We start from the raw sequence: 22,517 nt of genomic DNA on the forward strand, positions 1-22,517 counted from the left end.
GGCCTTTAACCATGTTTTGAGGCTATATAGTGTTTGTTCATTTGTAAACAATGTAAAACAAACCTGTATTTTGGGTTCTGATGGGGTAGGACAGTTGAACTAAGCTCATGAACTACGCCCTGACCTTAGATATCCCTGTTTTTCTATATATTTTGGTTAGGTCAGCGTGTGACTAGGGTGGGTACTCTAGTTTTTGTACATTCTATGTTTTGTATTTCTATGTTGGCCTGATGTGGTTCCCAATCAGAGACAGCTGTTTATCATTGTCTCTGATTGGGGATCATATTTAGGCAGCCCTTTTTCCCCACTTTCTGGTGTGGGATCTTGTCTACATTGAGTTGCCTGAGTGAATACCAGTAGTGTCATGGTTCATTTGTTCTTGATTGTTTTGTTTTGGTGAGTTTCTCTTTCATTAAAATGATGTGGAACTCAACGTACGCTGCGCCTTGGTCTCATCATTATGACGAATGTGACACATGAGGCATTTATAAGTTATATTATTTAAGCATAATTGAGTATATATAATTAATTTCAAGTCCAAAAATGGATGTAGCCACTAAGGATTACATCTTTACGACCCAGACCACCAGGCTCAGAGACAGTTTCTATGTACAGGCAGTGCGGATAATTTTGCTCAGCCCCAACTTCCGGCGTACAAAAGAAAATTATCTACAGTGGGGCAAAAAAGTATTTAGCCAATTGTGCAAGTTCTCCCACTTAAAAAGATGAGAGAGGCCTGTAATTCATCATACACTTCAACTATGACAGACAAAATGAGAAGAAAAACATCCAGAAAATCACATTGTAGGATTTCTAATGAATTTTGCAAATTATGGTGGAAAATAAGTATTTGGTCAACTACAAACAAGCAAGATTTCTGGCTCTCACAGACCTGTAACTTCTTCTTTAAGAGGCTCCTCTGTCCTCCACTCGTTACCTGTATTAATGGCGCCTGTTTGAACTTTTTATCAGTATAAAAGACACCTGTCCACAACCTCAAACAGTCACACTCCAAACTCCACTATGGCCAAGACCAAAGAGCTGTCAAAGGACACCAGAAACAAAATTGTAGACCTGCACCAGGCTGGGAAGACTGAATCTGCAATAGGTAAGCAGCTTGGTTTGAAGAAATCAACTGTGGGAGCAATTATTAGGAAATGGAAGACATACAAGACCACTGATAATCTCCCTCGTTCTGGGGCTCCACACAAGATCTCACCCCGTGGCATCAAAATGAAAACATCATGCTTTGGGGCTGTTTTTCTGCAAAGGGACCAGGACGACTGATCCGTGTAAAGGAAAGAATGAATGGGGCCATGTTTCGTGAGATTTTGAGTTGAAAACCTCCTTCCATCAGCAAGGGCACTGAAGATGAAACGTGGCTGGGTCTTTCAGCATGACAATAAGAAGCATTTCAAGGTCCTGGAGTAGCCTAGCCAGTCTCCCGATCTCAACCCCATAAAAAATCTTTGGAGGGAGTTGAAAGTCCGTGTTGCCCAGCAACAGCCCCAAAACATCACTGCTCTAGAGGAGATCTGCATGGAGGAATGGGCCAAAATACCAGCAACAGTGTCTGAAAACCTTGTGAAGACTGACAGAAAACATTTGACAGGCCTCTCTCAACTTTTTAAATGTGAGAACTTGCACAATTGGTGGCTGACTAAATACTTTTTTGCCCCACTGTATATGATGTCTACAGCTGTAAGGCACTAGTTTTGGGCTGTCTACAGGGATGACCTATGAACTTCTGAGAAGAGAACTGGTGAGTGCTTTAGCTGTAGAGTTAAAGGCCTCAAAATAAATGTTCAACTTTACTAAGGCTGGTGTTACCCACAGGCCAACGTCATGACATACTGCTTGGCTATTTAAGGTCTGTAGGAAGCCAGATCAAATCAAATCAAATTTATTTATATAGCCCTTCGTACATCAGCTGATATCTCAAAGTGCTGTACAGAAACCCAGCCTAAAACCCCAAACAGCAAGCAATGCAGGTGTAGAAGCACGGTGGCTAGGAAAAACTCCCTAGAAAAGCCAAAACCTAGGAAGAAACCTAGAGAGGAACCAGGCTATGTGGGGTGGCCAGTCCTCTTCTGGCTGTGCCGGGTAGAGATTATAACAGAACATGGCCAAGATGTTCAAATGTTCATAAATGACCAGCATGGTCGAATAATAATAAGGCAGAACAGTTGAAACTGGAGCAGCAGCACGGCCAGGTGGACTGGGGACAGCAAGGAGTCATCATGTCAAGTAGTCCTGGGGCATGGTCCTAGGGCTCAGGTCAGTTGAAACTGGAGCAGCAGCACGGCCAGGTGGACTGGGGACAGCAAGGAGTCATCATGTCAGGTAGTCCTGGGGCATGGTCCTAGGGCTCAGGTCCTCCGAGAGAGAGAAGGAGAGAATTAGAGAACGCACGCTTAGATTCACACAGGACACCGAATTGGACAGGAGAAGTACTCCAGATATAACAAACTGACCCCAGCCCCCGACACATAAACTACTGCAGCATAAATACTGGAGGCTGAGACAGGAGGGGTCAGGAGACACTGTGGCCCCACCCGAGGACACCCCGGACAGGGCCAAACAGGAAGGATATAACCCCACCCACTTTGCCAAAGCACAGCCCCCACACCACTGGAGGGATATCTTCAACCACCAACTTACCATCCTGAGACAAAGCTGAGTATAGCCCGCAAAGATCTCCGCCACGGCACAACCCAAGGGGGGCGCCAACCCAGACAGGATGACCACATCAGTGAATCAACCCACTCAGGTGACGCACCCCCTCCAGGGACGGCATGAGAGAGCCCCAGCAAGCCAGTGACTCAGCCCCTGTAATAGGGTTAGAGGCAGAGAATCCCAGTGGAAAGAGGGGAACCGGCCAGGCAGAGACAGCAAGGGTGGTTCGTTGCTCCAGAGCCTTTCCGTTCACCTTCCCACTCCTGGGCCAGACTACACTCAATCATATGACCCACTGAAGAGATGAGTCTTCAGTAAAGACTTAAAGGTTGAGACCGAGTTTGCGTCTCTGACATGGGTAGGCAGACCGTTCCATAAAAATGGAGCTCTATAGGAGAAAGCCCTGCCTCCAGCTGTTTGCTTAGAAATTCTAGGGACAATTAGGAGGCCTCGTCTTGTGACCGTAGCGTACGTGTAGGTATGTACGGCAGGACCAAATCAGAGAGATAGGTAGGAGCAAGCCCATGCAATGCTTTGTAGGTTAGCAGTAAAACCTTGAAATCAGCCCTTGCTTTGACAGGAAGCCAGTGTAGGGAGGCTAGCACTGGAGTAATATGATCAAATTTTTTGGTTCTAGTCAGGATTCTAGCAGCCGTATTTAGCACTAACTGAAGTTTATTTAGTGCTTTATCCGGGTAGCCGGAAAGTAGAGCATTGCAGTAATCTAACCTAGAAGTGACAAAAGCATGGATTAATTTTTCTGCATCATTTTTGGACAGAAAGTTTCTGATTTTTGCAATGTTACGTAGATGGAAAAAAGCTGTCCTTGAAATGGTCTTGATATGTTCTTCAAAAGAGAGATCAGGGTCCAGAGTAACGCCGAGGTCCTTCACAGTTTTATTTGAGATGACTGTACAACCATTAAGATTAATTGTCAGATTCAACAGAAGATCTCTTTGTTTCTTGGGACCTAGAACAAGCATCTCTGTTTTATCCGAGTTTAAAAGTAGAAAGTTTGCTGCCATCCACTTCCTTATGTCTGAAACACATGCGAGGGCAATTTTGGGGCTTCACCATGTTTCATTGAAATGTACAGCTGTGTATCATCCGCATAGCAGTGAAAGTTAACATTATGTTTTCGAATAACATCCCCAAGAGGTAAAATATATAGTGAAAACAACAGCGGTCCTAAAACGGAACCTTGAGGAACACCGAAATTTACAGTTGATTTGTCAGAGGACAAACCATCCACAGAGACAAACTGATATCTTTCCGACAGATAAGATCTAAACCAGGCCAGAACTTGTCCGTGTAGACCAATTTGGGTTTCCAATCTCTCCAAAAGAATGTGGTGATCGATGGTATCAAAAGCAGCACTAAGGTCTAGGAGCACGAGGACAGATGCAGAGCCTCGGTCCGATGCCATTAAAATGTCATTTACCACCTTCACAAGTGCCGTCTCAGTGCTATGATGGGGTCTAAAACCAGACTGAAGCATTTCATATACATTGTTTGTCTTCAGGAAGGCAGTGAGTTGCTGAGCAACAGCCTTTTCTAAGATTTTTGAGAGGAATGGAAGATTCGATATAGGCCGATAGTTTTTTATATTTTCTGGGTCAAGGTTTGGCTTTTTCAAGAGAGGCTTTATTACTGCCACTTTTAGTGAGTTTGGTACACATCCGGTGGATAGAGAGCCATTTATTATGTTCAACATAGGAGGGCCAAGCACAGGAAGCAGCTCTTTCAGTAGTTTAGTTGGAATAGGGTCCAGTAAGCAGCTTGAAGGTTTAGAGGCCATGATTATTTTCATCATTGTGTCAAGAGATATAGTACTAAAACACTTGAGCGTCTCTCTTGATCCTAGGTCCACGCAGAGTTGTGCAGACTCAGGACAACTGAGCTTTGAAGGAATACGCAGATTTAAAGAGGAGTCTGTAATTTGCTTTCTAATAATCATAATTTTTTCCTCAAAGAAGTTCATGAATTTATCACTGCTAAAGTGAAAGTCATCCTCTCTTGGGGAATGCTGCTTTTTAGTTAGCTTTGCGACCGTATCAAAAAGGAATTTTGGATTGTTCTTATTGTCCTCAATTAAGTTAGAAAAATAGGATGATCGAGCAGCAGTAAGGGCTCTTCGGTACTGCACGGTACTGTCTTTCCAAGCTAGACGGAAGACTTCCAGTTTGGTGTGGCGCCATTTCCGTTCCAATTTTCTGGAAGCTTGCTTCAGAGCTCGGGTATTTTCTGTGTACCAGGGAGCTAGTTTCTTATGAGAATGAGAATGAGTATGAGATCATCTCATACTTCCCTCCTCACAGAGAGTCAATCAGAAAAACAGACAGAGAGAGACAGGCAGTTAGGTAGACAAGCAGATAGACATGGCCAGGCTGGGCACATTCACACCCAGGACTCCCTGAACTATGCCCTCCACTTCCAGTTTCAGGACAGGGACACTGTCATCGCCACCTACCCCAAATCAGGTGAGACAGGACAGCTCTGTCACACCACTGCTCGGTGTCACAACACATTAGACATGCTGCAACACTAGCCAACTGCAGGACTTTTTCCTCTTTCACACTTTGCAGTTGAAGCAAACGGTCAGTGTTTTATTAACTGTATATGCAGAGACTCCAGTAGGTTATTGTATTGTTACTGTTGGTTTAACTTGTCAATGATTAATTGCTTTCAAGATCCACTTCTCTCAGACCATCTGTCTTTATGGAAGTAGTGGTTTAGGGAGGGATTCAATGAAGACAGAGGTATGAGGTGTACAGTTCTCTCTCTTAACTCTTCTTTCTTTCCCTCTGTGATCTCTGGTTAAAGGGACTAGCTGGATGCAGGAGATTGTCACTCTTGTGAAAAACAGAGGGGACCCACAACTCTCCAAAACTGTGCCCAACTGGGCTCGAGCCCCCTGGCTGGAACAGCATGGCAGTGCAAAGGTGCTGGAGGCCACTCAGGGGCACCGAATCATCACCACTCACCTGCCCTACAAAATGCTGGTTTCTGCACTCCAGGGCTCCAAAGCTAAGGTAGGATGTGGTTATGTTGAAGAGACTATTCTCAAAGCTGTGAGACATTTCCTATTTTGTAAAGCAACTCTATGGAAATAATATATTGATAGTTAGTGACACTATCTCCACCCCATCTCTCAGGTCATCTATGTCGCCAGAAACCCCAAAGATGTTGCTGTGTCATATTACCACTTCCATAAAATGGCCAAGTTCCTCCCAGAACCCAATTCATTTGATGAGTTTCTGAAGTTTCCTGGAGGGATCAGGTGAGTTGACACTAATGATTTGTACCTCGAGCAATTCTGGGATTTAATCCTACTGTTAACAGTCAGATCTAATCCAACGTTTACCCTTTTTGCAGTGAGTTATGGGTCCTGGTTCGATCATGTGAAAGGCTGGACGAGTCAAGCAGGAGTCTTGGCAAATGTTCTTTATATCTCTTATGAGGACATGTGGCTGGTAGGATAACTCTTGTCTATCACTGTCTGCTATGTATTGTTGTTGTCATCAATTGCAAACATCCCATTACATTCTCTCCTCCTCATTGCAGTTGAGTCACTCGTAACCATATTGTAGACGTGTCCATTTAAGCGCATCACTAATACACTTGTATTACAGTCTCATGAGTCTCTTGAGGTTGTGTAACTACAGAAATAGGCTATCCTTCAGACATGAAAATATTAGTCATAGATTATAAATAGACCTTTGTGAGATGCTATTTTAAGTGACATTATGAAATACTACGTGAACATAGCTTTAGAAAAAATAAATGCTTGCGTTGTAGAGATTCACAGATTTTTTATTTTTGTTTATTTGTTTTTACTTCACCTTTATTTATCCAGGTCGGCCAGTTGAGAACAAGTTCTCATTTACAACTCCGACCTGGCCAAGATAAAGTAAAGCAGTGTGACACAAACAACAACACATTTACACATGGAATAAACAAACGTACAGTCAATTACACAGTAGAAAAAGTCTATATGCAGTGTGTGCAAATGGTGTGAGGAGGTAAGGCAATAAATAGGCCATAGTAGTGAAGTAATTACAATTTAGCAAATTAACACTGGAGTGATAGATGTGCAGATGATGATGTGGAAGTAGAACTACTGGTGTACAAAAGAACAAAGTAAATAAAATCAATATGGTGATGAGGTAGGTAGATTAGATGGGCTATTTACAGCTGCAGCGATCGGTAAGCTGCTCAGATAGCTGATGCTTAAAGTTAGTGAGGGCGATATAAGTCTCCAACTTCAGCGATTTCTGCTATTCGTTCCAGTCATTGGCAGCAGAGAACTGGAAGGAAAGGCGGCCAAAGGAGATGTTGGCTTTCGGGATGACCAGTGATATATACCTGCTGGAGCGCGTGCTACGGGTGGGTGTTGCTATGGTGACCAGTGAGCTGAGATAAGGCGGAGCTTTACCTAGCAAAGACTTATAGATGACCTGGAGCCAGTGGGTCTGGCGACGAATATCTAGAGGGCCAGCCGACGAGAGCATACAGGTCGCGGTAGTGGGTGGTATATTGGGCTTTGGTGACAAAACAGATGGCACTGTGATAGACTGCATCCAGTTTGCTGAGTAGAGTTTTGGAGGCTATTTTGTAAATGACATCACCGAAGTCGAGGATCGGTAGGATAGTCAGTTTTACGAGGGTATGTTTGGCAGCATGAGTGAAGGAGGCTTTGTTGCAAAATAGGAAGCCGACTCTCGATTTAATTTTGGATTGGAGATGTTTAATATGAGTCTGGAAGGAGAGTTTACAGTCTAGCCAGACACCTAGAATATCTGGACAACTGTAAATACCTAAGTCAGAACCGTCCAGAGTAGTGATGCTCGTTGGACAGCGGGTGCGGGGCTGCGATTGGTTGAAAATCATGCATTTAGATTTACTAGTGATTTAAGAGCAGTTGGAGGAGGGAGGAGGCTTCTGATGTTAACACGCTTGAAACATAGGCTTTTGCAGGTTACTGAAATCATCAAATGAGAGCGCATGGGGACACGCAGAGCCTGGGTTAACCTCCACATCACCCGAGGAACAAAGGAGGATTAGGATACGGCTAAAGGCTATCAAAACTGGTCGTCTAGTGCGTTGGGGACAGAGAATAAAAGGAGCAGATTTCTGGGCATGGTAGGATAGATTCAGGGCAGACGGGTATGGTAGGGTGAGGGTACAGTGGAGATAAACCTAGGCATTGAGTGACGATAAGAGAGGTTGCATCTCTGGACGCACTAGTTATGCTGGGTTGAGGTCACTGCATGTGTGGATGGTGGGACGAAACAGTTATCTGAGGCATGTTGAGTGGGACTGGGGGCTTCGCAGTGAACTACAGCAATAAAAATATCCTAAACAGTATACAAGGCATATTGACATTAGAAAGAGACCTAAAGCGAGGCATAAAGCAATCACAGGTGTTTATTGGGAGAGCTAGCAAATACAACAACGGGTAAGACAACAGCTAATCAGCTAAGACAACAACAACAGGTAAAAAGTAGATGAATGGGCAGAGAGGGTCAGTTAACTGCACACAGGTCCTGAGTTCGAGTCTGGAGCTGACAGATAAACAAAATGGAGTACCGTGATTAATAAACAGTCCAGCAGGCATCAGCTATGTAGCCAAGTGATCATAGGGTTCAGTTAACAGCAATAGATGAAATAGGGAAGCCGCTAGGTAATCGTTACTACACAGTGTTGAAAAAATAAATAATACTTAAATAAAGTTATCAGGCCAGGGCTAGTAGAAGCGTCTCCTCCGACATCCGGCAAAGGTCAGTTGGGGGCACAGCGGATGGAATTACGTCGGCAGACCAGTCATGAAGGAACGGCGGGGTTCCATGTTGACAAAGAGTCCAGGCCAGTTGGCAAATAGGTATTGTCACTGGAGTAATTTTGTTTGCTAGCCGGGAGATGCGCCTAGCTCTCGGCTAACTGATGCTTGCTTCATGACAAGGGCGTTAGCCACTATAGCCACTCGGTAGCAGCTATATAGCAGCGATGATCCGATGCAAAGGTCGAGGGCTAATGGCTGGAATCCGGTAGTGTAGTGAATTCGAGTCGTGTTAATGAAGAGTCTGGGAGGCATCAGCTGTGTGGCCAAGTAATCAGAGGGTCCACTGAGCAGGCCGGGAGATGGGCCTGGCTCAAGGCTAGCTCCGGGGCTGGGCCACTCGGTGGCAGCTAGCTTGCTGCGATGATCTGGAGTAATGGTCCAGGGCTTACGGCAGGAATATGGCATTGTCGTGGAGGAAAAAAACGTCCGATTTGCTCAAAATTGATAACGCGCTGTGCAGGCTGGAAAGTAATTATTCAGGCTAAAAGAGTCTGGTGTCTGTGCTAAAAGTTAAGGCCGCTTGCAGTAGCTAACAATGACTAAATTGCTAATTAGCTGTTTAGCTGCTGATTGAGGTTCTGGCTATAAGGTCTAAAAATAGCAGATCTGTATCACATTGGGTGAGGCGGGTTGCCGGAAGATAAATTGAATTTTAAAAAATGGAAAAAGATGTTGAAAATATTTGGAAATATATACAAAAAATGCCCAAAATAAAATATGTACACAGGAGAACGACAAACAACGTCTGCATTGCTACGCCATCTTGGAGTTCCACCAACCAACTGTATCCAACCTAATGAGCGTTTGGTCTTAGTTTGCCACAAATGTTGTTGATAGACTAGAAATAGAGGATCAATTCAGCCTTTTGTGAAAACCACCCTCTTTGTCCACATCTATAATAAGAGCATTGACTTTCCTCAGGACCTGCAAGGCTCGATGGAGAGGATCAGCTCTTTCCTGCAGTGCCCCCTGGTGGGAGAGGAGTTAACCAACTCCCTGAGACACTGCAGCTTCAGCAGCATGAGCGATAACGTCATGGTGAACTACACTCAGATCCCAAAGAAGATCATGGACCACAGCAAAGGCAAATTCATGAGGAAAGGTGAGGCTCCCTTGTTCAACAGGAGAACAATCCTGACTAGAGTAGTGTGTCAGTCAGTGTCAGAAGGATAGAACAGTACCATAGACCTCCCCTGCACTCACAGTATGGTTAGAAGTGTGTAGTAAGAATGATCCTGAAATGTCACTAAGTTTGTTTATGAAATTATCTATGAGTACAGCTGATAAGCACGTCCCTTTAAGAAAATGCACTGCGAGGTCAAATGGTGCCCCATGGATTGATGATGAGCTGAGAAATGTAATGATTCAACGTTGTGACGCCAAAAAAGTAGCAGATAAATCTGGTACTTTGTTTGATAAGCAAAGTTATTGTAAATTAAGAAATGTCGTGACCAGGCTAAACAAAGGAAACAAGAAGGGATTCTATCAGCACAATATTGATGAAGGGTGATGGGAAAAAGCTGTGGAGAACGTTGAACACTATTATGGGTAGGAATTCAAACATGTCTGTCTCTTTTGTTGAATCAGAGGGTATATTTATTACAAAACCACATGACATCTCAAACTACTTTAATTCATATTCTACAGGCAAAGTGGACAAGTTGAGGAATGCTATGATTCCAACTGATGGCTCCATGTCATATACCCTAATAAAAGATTGTATCATGAAGGAGAGGCAATGCAGGTTCAAATTTCATCAAGTAGAAAGAGAAGAGGTAAAGATGTTGTTGTCTCTTTTGGATGACAAGTCACCTGGTACAGATATGATCTCTCATATTTTTAATAAGTGCTTGATGTATGGGGTGCGCCCAGAAGTCTGGAAAGAGTCAAAGGTTATTCCACTACCTAAGGATAAAAAATCTGCATTCACTGGTCCTAAAAGTTGTCCTATAAGCTTGCTGCCTGTGTTAAGTAAATTATTGCAAAAAATTGTATCTGTACAAATCAAGGATTATTTTTCATGTAATGATCTGATAACGGTTCCCAGCATGCATACAAAGGGAATTCTACGACTATAGCTTTAGCACAAATGACAGATTGGTTAAAGAGTATAGATGATAGGAAGTTAGTTGGTGCAGTGTTGCTAGATTTCAGTGCTGCTTTTGAAGTAATTGATCATGAACTGTTACTCGGAAAACTCAAATGTTATGGTTTTAAGGATGCAGCTATCTATCCAGGAGAAGGAAAACGTGTTCATTAATGGTAGCTTTTCAAATAGTAAAGATATACATTGTGGTGTTCCTTAAGGAAGATGCCTAGGCCCGCTGCTCTACTCTATCTTTACCAATGATTTACCTTCAGTAATGAACAAAGCAAGAGTGGTCATGTATGTTGATAACTCTACAATGTATAGTGCAGCATCAGAATGTAATTAGCTAATAGATGTACTGAGCGGTGAACTAAGAATGGTGTCTGAGTGCGTTGATATGAACAAATTGGTGTTGAACATTTCTAAAACTAAAAGTATTGTATTTGGCTCAAGATATATGCTTGCTGATGACACCCAATTGAATTTGTCGATGGATAGAATACATGTAGAGCAAGTGAAAAAAACAAAACTACGAGGCGTGATGTTGGGCGCAGCTTTATCATGGTCAGAACACATAGATAATATTGTTATTAAGATGAGTAAGGGAATTTCTGTTACAAGAAAATGTAACATCTAGCGCTCTGAATCAGGTCATTCAATCCCTGGTCCTATCACACTTAGAGTAATGTCCAGTTATATGGTCAATCCCTGGTCCTATCACACTTAGAGTAATGTCCAGTTATATGGTCAATCCATGGTCCTATCATACTTAGAGAAATGTCCAGTTTTATGGTCAATCCCTGGTCCTATCACAAAACACAGTACTTTTCTGTCCAATTAGTACATACTAGCAACAGACATAACCACCAAACCAGACAGACAAATTCAGCGCGGTAAAACAAATCAAGCCATGTACAAATCGCCTTAAATCTACAGTCTTATATAGAGCTATAGCTGAATGAAACATTTTACCAATCCATATTTCTTAGGCAAAAAGTAAATCCACTTTCAAGAAAAAAATAAAAGAACATCTAATGCGATAGACCGTATGACTGGACAGCAAATAGAAAGTATCAACTGAATGTTAAATGTGTTTCCTGTCAGGTATTTTATTTATCTGTATTGTCTACTTGTTGAATGTTGGAACTCTTGATTGTGGTTGTTTGTAATGTCTTGTTAATTGGTGTTGGACCCCAGGAAGATTAGCTAGCGTTATGGCCTTAGCTAATCGGAATCCTAATAAAAATGACAGTGCTGTGGAGAGATTGGCCATAATAATGGAGGCCTTGTTCTGTTTACAGGTATAATCGGTGACTGGAGAAACACTTTCACAGAGGAGCAGATTGGTCTTTTCGACACCGTCTACAGCTACCAGATGAAAGACTGTCCCTTGACCTTCATGTGGGAGGGTCCTCCTGAGTCCTGTGGGAGAGGAGGAGGAGGACAGGCCTCTGGGGATCAGGATAGGGCCCTTACCCTCCACCACGCCGGAGATTGATGGATACGCTTCATACAAGTCCTGGAATTCTCTCACTTTTTGTGAATGTACATATAATGTACACAACCCAATATAGTAAAACTATATAATAAAATGTATATGCTAATATAACAAAAATATTGTGTGACCTATTTGTTGTAGTTGGGTTTTTCCACCTCTAAAAAACTCCCTGACCTTGACACATTGGAAAACCTCCCAGTTTGTGGCAGTGCATCAACCAGAAGGGATGATATATTAACTCCAGACAGGCTGACGTGTACATAAAAAGTTGTTTTTACATCAGTCACATATCGACTCCAAACGACCTGGATTTCCCATATATAGCTCATCTACTTACTGTATGTCCATCAGTAAGGTTCACAGCCCTGAGTTGTTAGGAAACTATGTGAATGATGCTAACATATGGGCATATATCATCATTAGACCTATCTAATCCCAGATGTGCTGATCAACTAAAATAATGTGAAAGATGGTGAGTTGTGTTATGAAAGCGTTCAAGACAGTACTGTCTCACCGACCAGAGATTGCGGTCAAGTGTCTTTATCATAGCGCTCCGGTTGTCTCATTGATGCTGCTAAAATAGACAACCACATACAGTACGTCCACCTAATGCGTGTCATGTTATTCAGTCTGGGTTGGTTGTTGAAGTCGTCTTTGTGGGGGCTTGTGCGTCGTGGGTCTTGTGGTCAGTGATGTCAGGATTCACCACTGGATTCCATTACGAAGGCGTGTGCCAGAGCTGTTGCTGGGGGTCAGCATGAACTCTGTCCCCAAGTGACATGCATCAGCAACACAAGTATAAGAAGTGGTTTAGTCAAAGAGGAAGTGGTCTATTATTTCACTAGTGGTGAGTTCCAAGTCACATGTGTCCCAATCACTCTTGGGCCTGTCAAGCTGTCAGCTCATGGGAACATGATGAGGAAGTTATATGAACACTAACAAAAGGTCATAATCCTCCCGATCACAGTTTATATCAATGAGTGGCAGTGTGTCAAGCTGATCCAATGAGTGGCAGTGTGTCAAGCTGATCCAATGAGTGGCAGTGTGTCAATCTGATCCAATGAGTGGCAGTGTGTCAATCTGATCCAATGAGTGTCCCCTCAGCAACTAATGACATCAATCTTCATCTGTTGCTCTCAGACTCCGGCTGCTTGATTAGTACTTACACGGTAAGACAAGTGGTGCTTCAGAGAGTACATACCTGGCAGGAATGTGTTTATCAGGGGAAGGGGCCAGAGCTAGAGCACTGCACCTGGCCACCCAAAGGGTGGCACGTGGTTGTGTTGCCAGACTGACTTCACTGTGGAGACCTGCTGCCACCGTCATACACCATCCAAATACAACTCTGAATCTATAGTTCAGAATAGATGGGTCTTTGGATGTATATACACTACACGTGGACTCCTGCTCAAACATTTCATTCCAAAATCATGGGCATTAATGTTGAGTTGGTCCCCCCTTTGCTGAAATAACAGCCTCCACTCTTCTGGGAAGAGTAGCTTTCCACTAGATATTGGAACATTGCTGCGGGGACTTGCATCCATTCAGCCACAAGAGCATTAGTGAGGTCAGGCACTGATGTTGGGCAATTAAGCCTGGCTCGCAGTCGGTGTTTGATGGGGTTGAGGTCAGGGCTCTGTGCAGGCCAGTCAAGTTCTTCCAACCTGATCTCGACAAACTATTTCTGTATGGACCTCACTTTGTGAACCGGAGCATTATCATGCAGAAACATGAAATGGCCTTCCCCAAATCTGCTGCAACAAAGTTGCAAGCACAGAATCATCTAGAATTACATTATTGTATGCTTTAACGTTAAGATTTTCCTTCACTAGAATTAAGGGGCCTAGCCCGAACCATGAAAAACAGTCCCAGACCATTATTCCTCCTCCACCAAACTTTACAGTTGATATTGCATTGGGGCAGGTAGCGTTCTCCTGGAATCCGCCAAATCCAGATTCGTCTGTCAGACTGCCAGATGTGGAAGCAGGATTCAGTTCTCCAGATAACATGTTTCCACTGCTCCAGAGTCCATGGTGATCTTAGGCTTGTGTGTGGCTGCTTGGCCATGGAAACCCATTTCAAGAAGCTCCCGACAAACCGTTATTGTGCTGAAGTTGCTTCCAGAGGCAGTTTGGAACTCGGTAGAGAGTGTTACAACCGAGGACAGACGATTTTTACGCGCAATACGATTCAGCACTCAGTGGTCCCATTCTGTGAGCTTGTGTGGCCTACCACTTCGCGGCTGAGCCGTTGTTGCTCCCACTTCACAATAACAGCACTTACAGTTGACAGGGGAAGGTTTTGCTGTTGGAAAGGTGGCATCCTACGACAGTGCCACGTTAAAAGTAACTGAGCTTTTCATTAAAGCCATTCTACTGCCAATATTTGTCTATGGAGATTGCATGGATGTGTGCTGGATTTTATACACCTGTCAGCAACGGGTGTAGCTGAAATATCCGAATCCATCAATTTGAAGGGGTGTCCCCATACTTTTGTATATATATTGTATGTTGAATTTTCATTTACATAGATATATCTATAATGTTTTGGATCAATGAATGTAAAGACATTTAGCTATTCTTAATCTAAACACTACTCATATTTCAAATGACACCAAGACTGACTTTATAGCATCTACAGACTCATCATTGTAGTGTCACAAATTTCCCAATTTTAATAAATTATTTCTCAAGAATCATTTTGGATTTAGACTTCAAAAGGTATTCAAAACATCCTTCCCCAAAAAGCCTTCATATGGTTTTATTTCAGGAAGATCCAAAACATCATAAATATATTTGGTCCAACCTGTCATGGAATTGCACCGAGCAAACAGGTAGAACTGAGTGAGGAGTAGGGCAGCAAAGGGCTAAAATCATCACAATAGCCGTCCTCACATTCACTTCATAGAAGTACCATAGCTATGCTAATGCACACTGTGCAGTGCATGTGTTATTCTAACAACTGTTAATTAAGTTAAGAGGAGAAAAACTCTGTTGTGATAAGATGCTCTGGAGTCCTCCTGTTGTCCAGAGAACACCTCAGTTTTACTAGGCTCCGACAGAGACACACACACAGCGCTTGTGGGGATCCTTTTCACACCCCTCCATCTGTACACTGGGCTAAGAGGAGAGAGAATTGTCACTGTGAATATCTGTCCCAACCTTTGGTGACTATAGGTACTGGTCTGCTCTTTTACAGCTTTCACTGTATGAGACTCCACTGAGTCACTTTCTTCTTTGATTAAGTAACAGAGAAATTGTTGTGTGGGAGTGAAGTCAGACAAATCTCAGCAGACCTTCAGATGTAAAAACATTTCAATGTGTAGCATGACAATAGTCTCTCTAGACAGATGGGTTGCATCCCACAATGTACTAAAGTACCAAAGTGTTTAGTCACTGTGCACTATACTGTTTATGCAATCCATTATAATTATTCATCATGGTTGAATCAAGAGCATATTTCTCACATCCAAGAGCCCTATATGCCCTACTGAGGTCCACATGTCACCCATGTCGTTATAGACCAGACCTGGCTCCAGCCATCTTAATATTGTCACGCCCTGACCTTAGAGATCCTTTCATGTCTCTATTTTGGTTTGGTCAGGGCGTGAGTTGGGGTGGGCATTCTATGTTGTGTGTTCTATGTTTTCTATTTCTGTGTGTTTGGCCGGGTGTGGTTCTCAATCAGAGGCAGCTGTCTATCGTTGTCTCTGATTGAGAACCATACTTAGGTAGCCTATTCCCACCGGTGTTTTGTGGGTAGTTGTTTTCTGTTTTGTGTTTCTGCATCTGACAGGACTGTTTTGTTTTGAGTCATTCTCTTTTTTAGTTTGTTTTGTGTTCAGTTTAAATAAAAATAACATGAGCACTTACCAAGTTGTGCTTTGGTCCACACCTTCTTCATACGACGACCGTTACAAATATCTACATGTTTTCACATGGATTCATGTCAGGGGAACTGTGTGACATGCTCTGGGGTGTTTAGGCAACATAATACCCACCCTCAACGTCCCCACTGTTCCCTGGGTGATGACCCTGCGTGTGTCAGAGACAGGAAGAGAGACGATCAAGAAAACTGTCACCAGCAAGAAATGTAATGTTGTATATCAAGCGAAGGAGAGAGCAATATATGACAGAAAATGAGTATGGAACAACATGAGAGACAGAGAGAGAGCTCCCCCTCTACCCCCGGTCCAGCTGCCTCTCCTGTAAATAAGGCTGGGTGAGGACAAGAGAGAAGGCCATCGCAGGCTGCTGCCTAAAACGGGTGTGACAGACATTTAATTCCTGTCCCCTCTCATTTAGACCATCGTAATGCTCCATCATGTCAGAACATGGAAAGGCACTTAGCCACTGAGGGAACTGTGAAGAAAAGAAGCCAGGCCCAGTGCCTATAACCCACCAACCACCCACAAAGACAGAATACAGTCAATCCTGCTCAGAGACAGGCACAGGCTCCACAGATATAGACTAGAACTTATAGTATATTTACAACATACAGTACAAGACATATGCAAGCACACTAAATGCCAGCACACTATATGCAAGTGTAACAGTAAAACTTTAGACCGTCCCCTCACCCATACCCGGGCGCGAACCAGGGACCCTCTGTACACATCAACAACAGTCACCCACGAAGCATCATTACCCATCGCTCCACAAAAGCCGCGGCCCTTGCAGTGCAAGGAGAACCACTACTTCAAGGTCTCAGAGCAAGTGAAGTCACCGATTAAAATGCTATTTAGCGCGCACCACTGCTAACTAGCTAGCTGTTTCACATCCGTTACGCAAGCACACGACACAATACATGCACACTATACTCATGTGACGGTGTTGGGTACATAGTCTCAATGCTGATGACCCACAGACAGACAGACAGACACACATGCACAGTGTTTCTGTCCGGCTCACCCTGGTTGTAATGGGGCAGCTGTGTAGAGCCTGGCCTGGGCAGTAATGAGCGTTTCATTCATGAGTGGAGGGGGTGTCTTGGAAGAGCCACTGAGACAGCCAGGCTTCCTGTGCCATCTGGGACCAACGTCCCCAGTTCTTAAAGTTCCAAACCAGGCCTGCCTGTCTGTATCCCTGTCTGTTTGTCTGTTTGTCCAAATTATTATCATCATCATCACTTGGTTCTCACACATCAGAGCTTTTAGCCAGAGAAACATGTTTACATAAAATTACTATGCAACTTTTGAAAGCTTTCCAAGGGGAACTCAATATGGAAAATATATAATTTACAATTGAGTAAAAAACAGACCAGAAGTTCCTGTAAATTGCATCAATTTATTGAAAATGTTCCGGAAGAGGTAAGATGGAATATTTGAAAAATGTGAATTAGGTGAATTATTCATTTGAATCACCACAACTTATCAGGATTAGTGATGAAGGGGAGACCATCAAACCACTCCCAACAGCAGCAGAATCATTAGTATTTGGATCTTCCCTAAAACGTCAACCTCATTGGCTATTCTACTCACTTCAGCATAGAAAGGGACTAGAGGTAAGTGTCGCGTATAAGTTGCCTTTCCTCTCTGTGCCTCTATCCAAATTGGTCCCAATTACAACATAATCTCATCCACTTCAGGAAGTTAATTAAGCCTTGGCCTTTTTGTTCAATCAAACTCTGTCAGCCAGAACCTTGTTAAATCGGGAATGCATTACCAATTGACATCAAAGCCAATGAGCACTGCCTCTCAGACCCAAGAAGAAAAAATAAGAATAGCAGTTGAGTTTGTGCACAGTGGCTGCTGCTCAGTTGAAACAGAACCACAACGCTTCCTGCAAGAGATTCAGACCGTCAAAAACATAATTTCATGCCTGATCTTCTCAGCCAATTGGCTTCAATATCGTATTTGAACTTCCCTCTAACTTCCCTCTAAGAAGAGGTGAACTAAGTAACAACACTGAAATGCCGTCTACTGAGTCAATAATGAATCATGTCCTTCATCTGAATGTAAAATAGTTTCTCAAACATAATCAAGCGGCTGTATGCTGGTGTCCAACAGAGACAGCATCATTGCAGTCATACTGTTGTAAAGGTCTCAAATGCTACACTGAACCTCATAGTGCTTGTAATGTCAGTAGTCAGACAGAATTACACTTGGTGCAGTCAAAGGGTGAGATATGCCAATCTAGGGTCAGAAGGGAAAATCATTTGTATTCTGTTAATAATAGCTGAAGGATGTGCTAGTCCTTATTATATTATTCCGACAGGTACAGAGAAAACTAATAGCGAATTCTTGTTATTATTTGATGTGATTTGATTGTAATTCTTTTGCTGCTTAAATCTACCTTATCTATGTTTTGATCATGTAATGTTATATAACCTAATCTGCAAACTCAATCCGAATCGATGACAAAGGCAGAGAAACCACAGAAGGACAGATGAAACATGTCACACATACACGGTGCTGTCTGCAACACTGAATAGTAATCTATTTAAATCCAGTAACTTTCAGAGTGAAGGTTTGTTCAGCCCTTATGCACAGGCCAGGGATATAAGCAAATCATATCATCTGCTTTTGGAGATAGTGATAACTCCCTGTCTCTATTAGTGACTTCATTCAATTATCCCCACTGTATGTGTGATATAAAACACTACATTCAACGGGAGGGGATTGAGGTTGCAGGGGGTTCGGACACATGGAAGAATTGTCAAAAAGGTGCAATATTTTCCGTTTTTTATTTAATTTTCACCAGTTAGAGTTTTCTGATGCCCTGTATGATAAAGTATTATCTTACATCATATCTCTCAGTGACTTGATCTCTGCATGCTGGTGTCTCTGGCATCCTGTCATACAATCCTCTCCATATAAAGCTCACTTTTCTACTTTCTCTTTATTCTGTCCACTGGGAAAACATTACCCCTCAGCTCCCACCTGGAGTGAGGGGCTGTCACTCATACAACACCATTTAGTCTAGTAGTTTAGTCATGGGAGAGTTGGCCACAGTCACCACAACCAGTCAGAACTGTCCCAGCTTCTCAGGTGTGGATGGAGGACAATAACCATTGAAGGGCTTGAAGGGTTCGATGAGTCATTATGATTCCACATAACACCATTACCCTTACCAAAGAACACTTGACAAACACTCTTTAAGTGTGTACTAGCGTTATCAAATGCGTGTTTGTATACCAGCCATATCTATAACAATTAAATATCGGACTAGTTCAATATGAATTTTCTGTGGAAGACGGGGTCGCTCTGGTAGAGTTCACAGGCTTCTGTGGATATACAGTATCTCTGATATTGTTGCATGTTGAAAAGGCACGTGTGGTCGGGCACTGTAAATATGTCAGCTGTGAATGTTTCCTGGTTGGCTTGGCAGATAATAGTTTCTCAGATACAGTTGAGGACATGAGACAAAGCCAAACAGCTGTTTGCACAGTGTCCTCTCCACAACGTCAGAGCGATTGAGAACAGATATTATTAATGGATTTTACTCTGAATGGCTGTTTGACTTTTATTTGTCAGTTCAGCAACACGAAAGGCTTTCTGATAAGGCTCCTTCTAAAGCCACATAAGGCTCCTTCTAAAGCCACATTCTACTCGTCTAATAATGGGAAATACATACATGTTCTCAGGAACACACACACACAGGAACTCCTGGGGATGTAGATGAGAAGGGAAACAGGAAGACAGTGTGTGTGTGTGTGTGTGTGTGTGTGTGTGTGTGTGTGTGTGTGTGTGTGTGTGTGTGTGTGTGTGTGTGTGTGTGTGTGTGTGTGTGTCTCTCTCTCTCTCTCTCTCTCTCTCTCTCTCTCTCTCTCTCTCTCTCTCTCTCTCTCTCTCTCCATTTGAAATAACCTTGTTAGACTACATTTAAATTTAATTAAAATAATAGATTCTACTCAATCACAATTGGGTTGAATTAGTTACACATTTCAGAGTCAGGCAAGAATCAAAACCAGGAGGGCGAGAAAAAGAGAGACTGGGAAAAGCAAGAGCTGAGACAAAACACTGGTTGACTTGACAAACAAGACAAACTAGCAACAGACTTCACAGGTATAAATACACAGGGGAAAATGGGGAAGATGGGCGACACCTAGAGGGGGGTGGAGACAATCACAAAGACAGGTGAAACAAATCAGGGTGTGTCACAGGAGTGTGAATACTATGTAAATGAAATATTTCTGTACTTCATTTTCAATACATTTGCAAACATTTCTAAAAACATGCATTCACTTTATCATTATGGGTTATTGTGTGTAGATGGGTGAGAATTATTATTTTTTAAATCCATTTTGAATACAGGCTGTAACACAACAAAATGTGTTATACGTCAAGGGGTATGAATACTTTTTGAAGGCACTGTATATTAACTTGGTGAACTGTTCTCAACCCTCAAAACCCACCGTTCAGGGTCTAAAAGAAAATATGTCCAAAAAATGTCAGAGCCAAATTGTCAGCTACTTAATACAGATTAATTCTCTTGGTTGCTTAGCCTCTGATTATATAAGTGGGGATATGTTGGTATTGAAACTAGTGAGTGTCAGTAGCCTTTAAACCCACTCTCCCCTGTGGCCTTGGTCCCTCTAGGTCGTGTAAGGTTATAGAGGCCAGTTAATGCATCATTTACATTTAAGTCATTTAGCAGACGCTCTTATCCAGAGCGACATCAGAGGTGTAGGAGGCAGTGCTTTTAAATGTGTGCGAGAGGGCAATAGTTCATGATATGTAATGTATGGAACTGTAAACCTTCCCTCAAAGAGTTGCATGCAAGCAGGGGCGGACTAGGGGATTTGGAGGCTCCAGGCAGAGGTTTGACATGCCATGCTCGTTTTGGCCAGACAGCATATATATATCCCATTTAGCAGACGCTTTTGTCCAAAGCGACTTACAAGTCGGCTGGGGCCACTACTTTTACATATGGGTGGCCCCAGCGGGAATCGAACCCACGACGCTTGGCGTTGCAAGCGCCATGCTCTACCGACTGAGCCACACAGGACCCCACAGGACACATGGCCTCTGCCTCGATGACTATGGCAGTATTATCAACAGCACCTGTCTTTTTACTGAAGAAATTAGATAACTAAAATATCTGCTTACCTAAGTAATTTATTTTTTTCAATTATGCCCAGCTCACCCTTGATGATACAATATATGAGGCATGAGGCAACTGCCTCTTCTGCCTAATGGTAAGCCAACCGCTGCACACAAGGGCTCCACTGTTGACCAATGAAGGAGATCAGGGTTGTTCGGAAGACTGTGATTATATCAGAACTTGCTGTCTGTGTTTAAATGTGTATTTAAAATAGGCACAAACATTAACACAAAGTACTAATTATGCCTGATGTTCTCTTTATAATAGTTGCATCACTTGTAGCGTTGCAGTTGTTTGTCAGTGTATCCTTGCAAGAAAAGACAACACAATTTCAAAAGCTCACACAGATGTCAAGTGTACAGAGCAAGTCTCGTAGTAACAATGATGAGGGAGAGCACTTTATCAGTAGGCCCCTGAGGAACCCGGCCTAGGCTAGACTATGTGTTGGATAAGGTGATGACACAAACAAGCTACAGAGTCTAAGCGCCAATGTGCTGCAAGAAAACATGAGGCCTTGCCCTTGATCCGGGGACAAGGGACTGTTAATGTAACTAGCACAGCAGGAACATGATGCACAAACTGAGACTAGTAGAACGTAATGTACCCTGACAGGGACATTGACATTTTAACTTGACAGAGGTGCACCCACCACGTTACTCTGTTACCGATTGCTTTAAAAATGTCTTCTTAATCCTCAAACATGAAGGTTGTGTTTTCATTGACAAATGGCTTCGAAATCGTGTTGAGTCATTCTGGTAGTGTAATAGGATTGGTTAACCATTTCCTGTTGCTATGCACATGCACTTGTAATGAAATAGCTACATTATAGAAGAGTGGCTAAAGTACATTTTCAATGATCAAGTATGAATTGAATCTTCCCATCTGTCATAACAGCCTCTGGGTTGAGGTAAGCTACTCTATTCTCCTGAGATCAATGGTTCCGTCCCCCCACTGTTTAATTTAGGGAATTGGATAACCTGCTGTCAACAGAGGTAGATGTTGAAGTACCAAGAACCACATTGAGTCATTTTTGTACATGTGGCAGAGGAAGAGCGCACCTCCTTCTTGGAATTTCATTATGTCAAAATGGCCCTCTCATCTGTTCTCCTCAGTTCTCAACACTAGGTGGTGATGAGTTTACAGAATATTACATCCTACTGTGAAGCCAAATGGACATATTCATATTGCACCTATTGTGTCTCCCTCTAGACTAACATCAAGAAGCTCAATTTAGTTCAGAATTTGATATCTCACAATACTAGCCTAAATGCTGTCTCTTGTATATTGCTAAACAACGAGGAGGTATTGCTCCTATCAAGCTAGGCTTTCGAGACATTTTTGTGGAAAGCTGAGCAAGGAGTAAAATCA

General features: G+C 42.9%; 1 pseudogene; it reads left to right on the top strand.

The window, feature by feature from the left end:
* The first annotated feature begins 5,235 nt into the window (after nt 1-5,235).
* LOC135547992 (sulfotransferase 2B1-like) lies at nt 5,236-12,133 on the top strand (annotated as a pseudogene).
* Nucleotides 12,134-22,517: the final 10,384 nt, after the last annotated feature.

This window comes from Oncorhynchus masou, chromosome 1 (genome assembly GCF_036934945.1).
Source record: "Oncorhynchus masou masou isolate Uvic2021 chromosome 1, UVic_Omas_1.1, whole genome shotgun sequence".
Taxonomy (NCBI): Eukaryota; Metazoa; Chordata; class Actinopteri; order Salmoniformes; family Salmonidae; genus Oncorhynchus; species Oncorhynchus masou.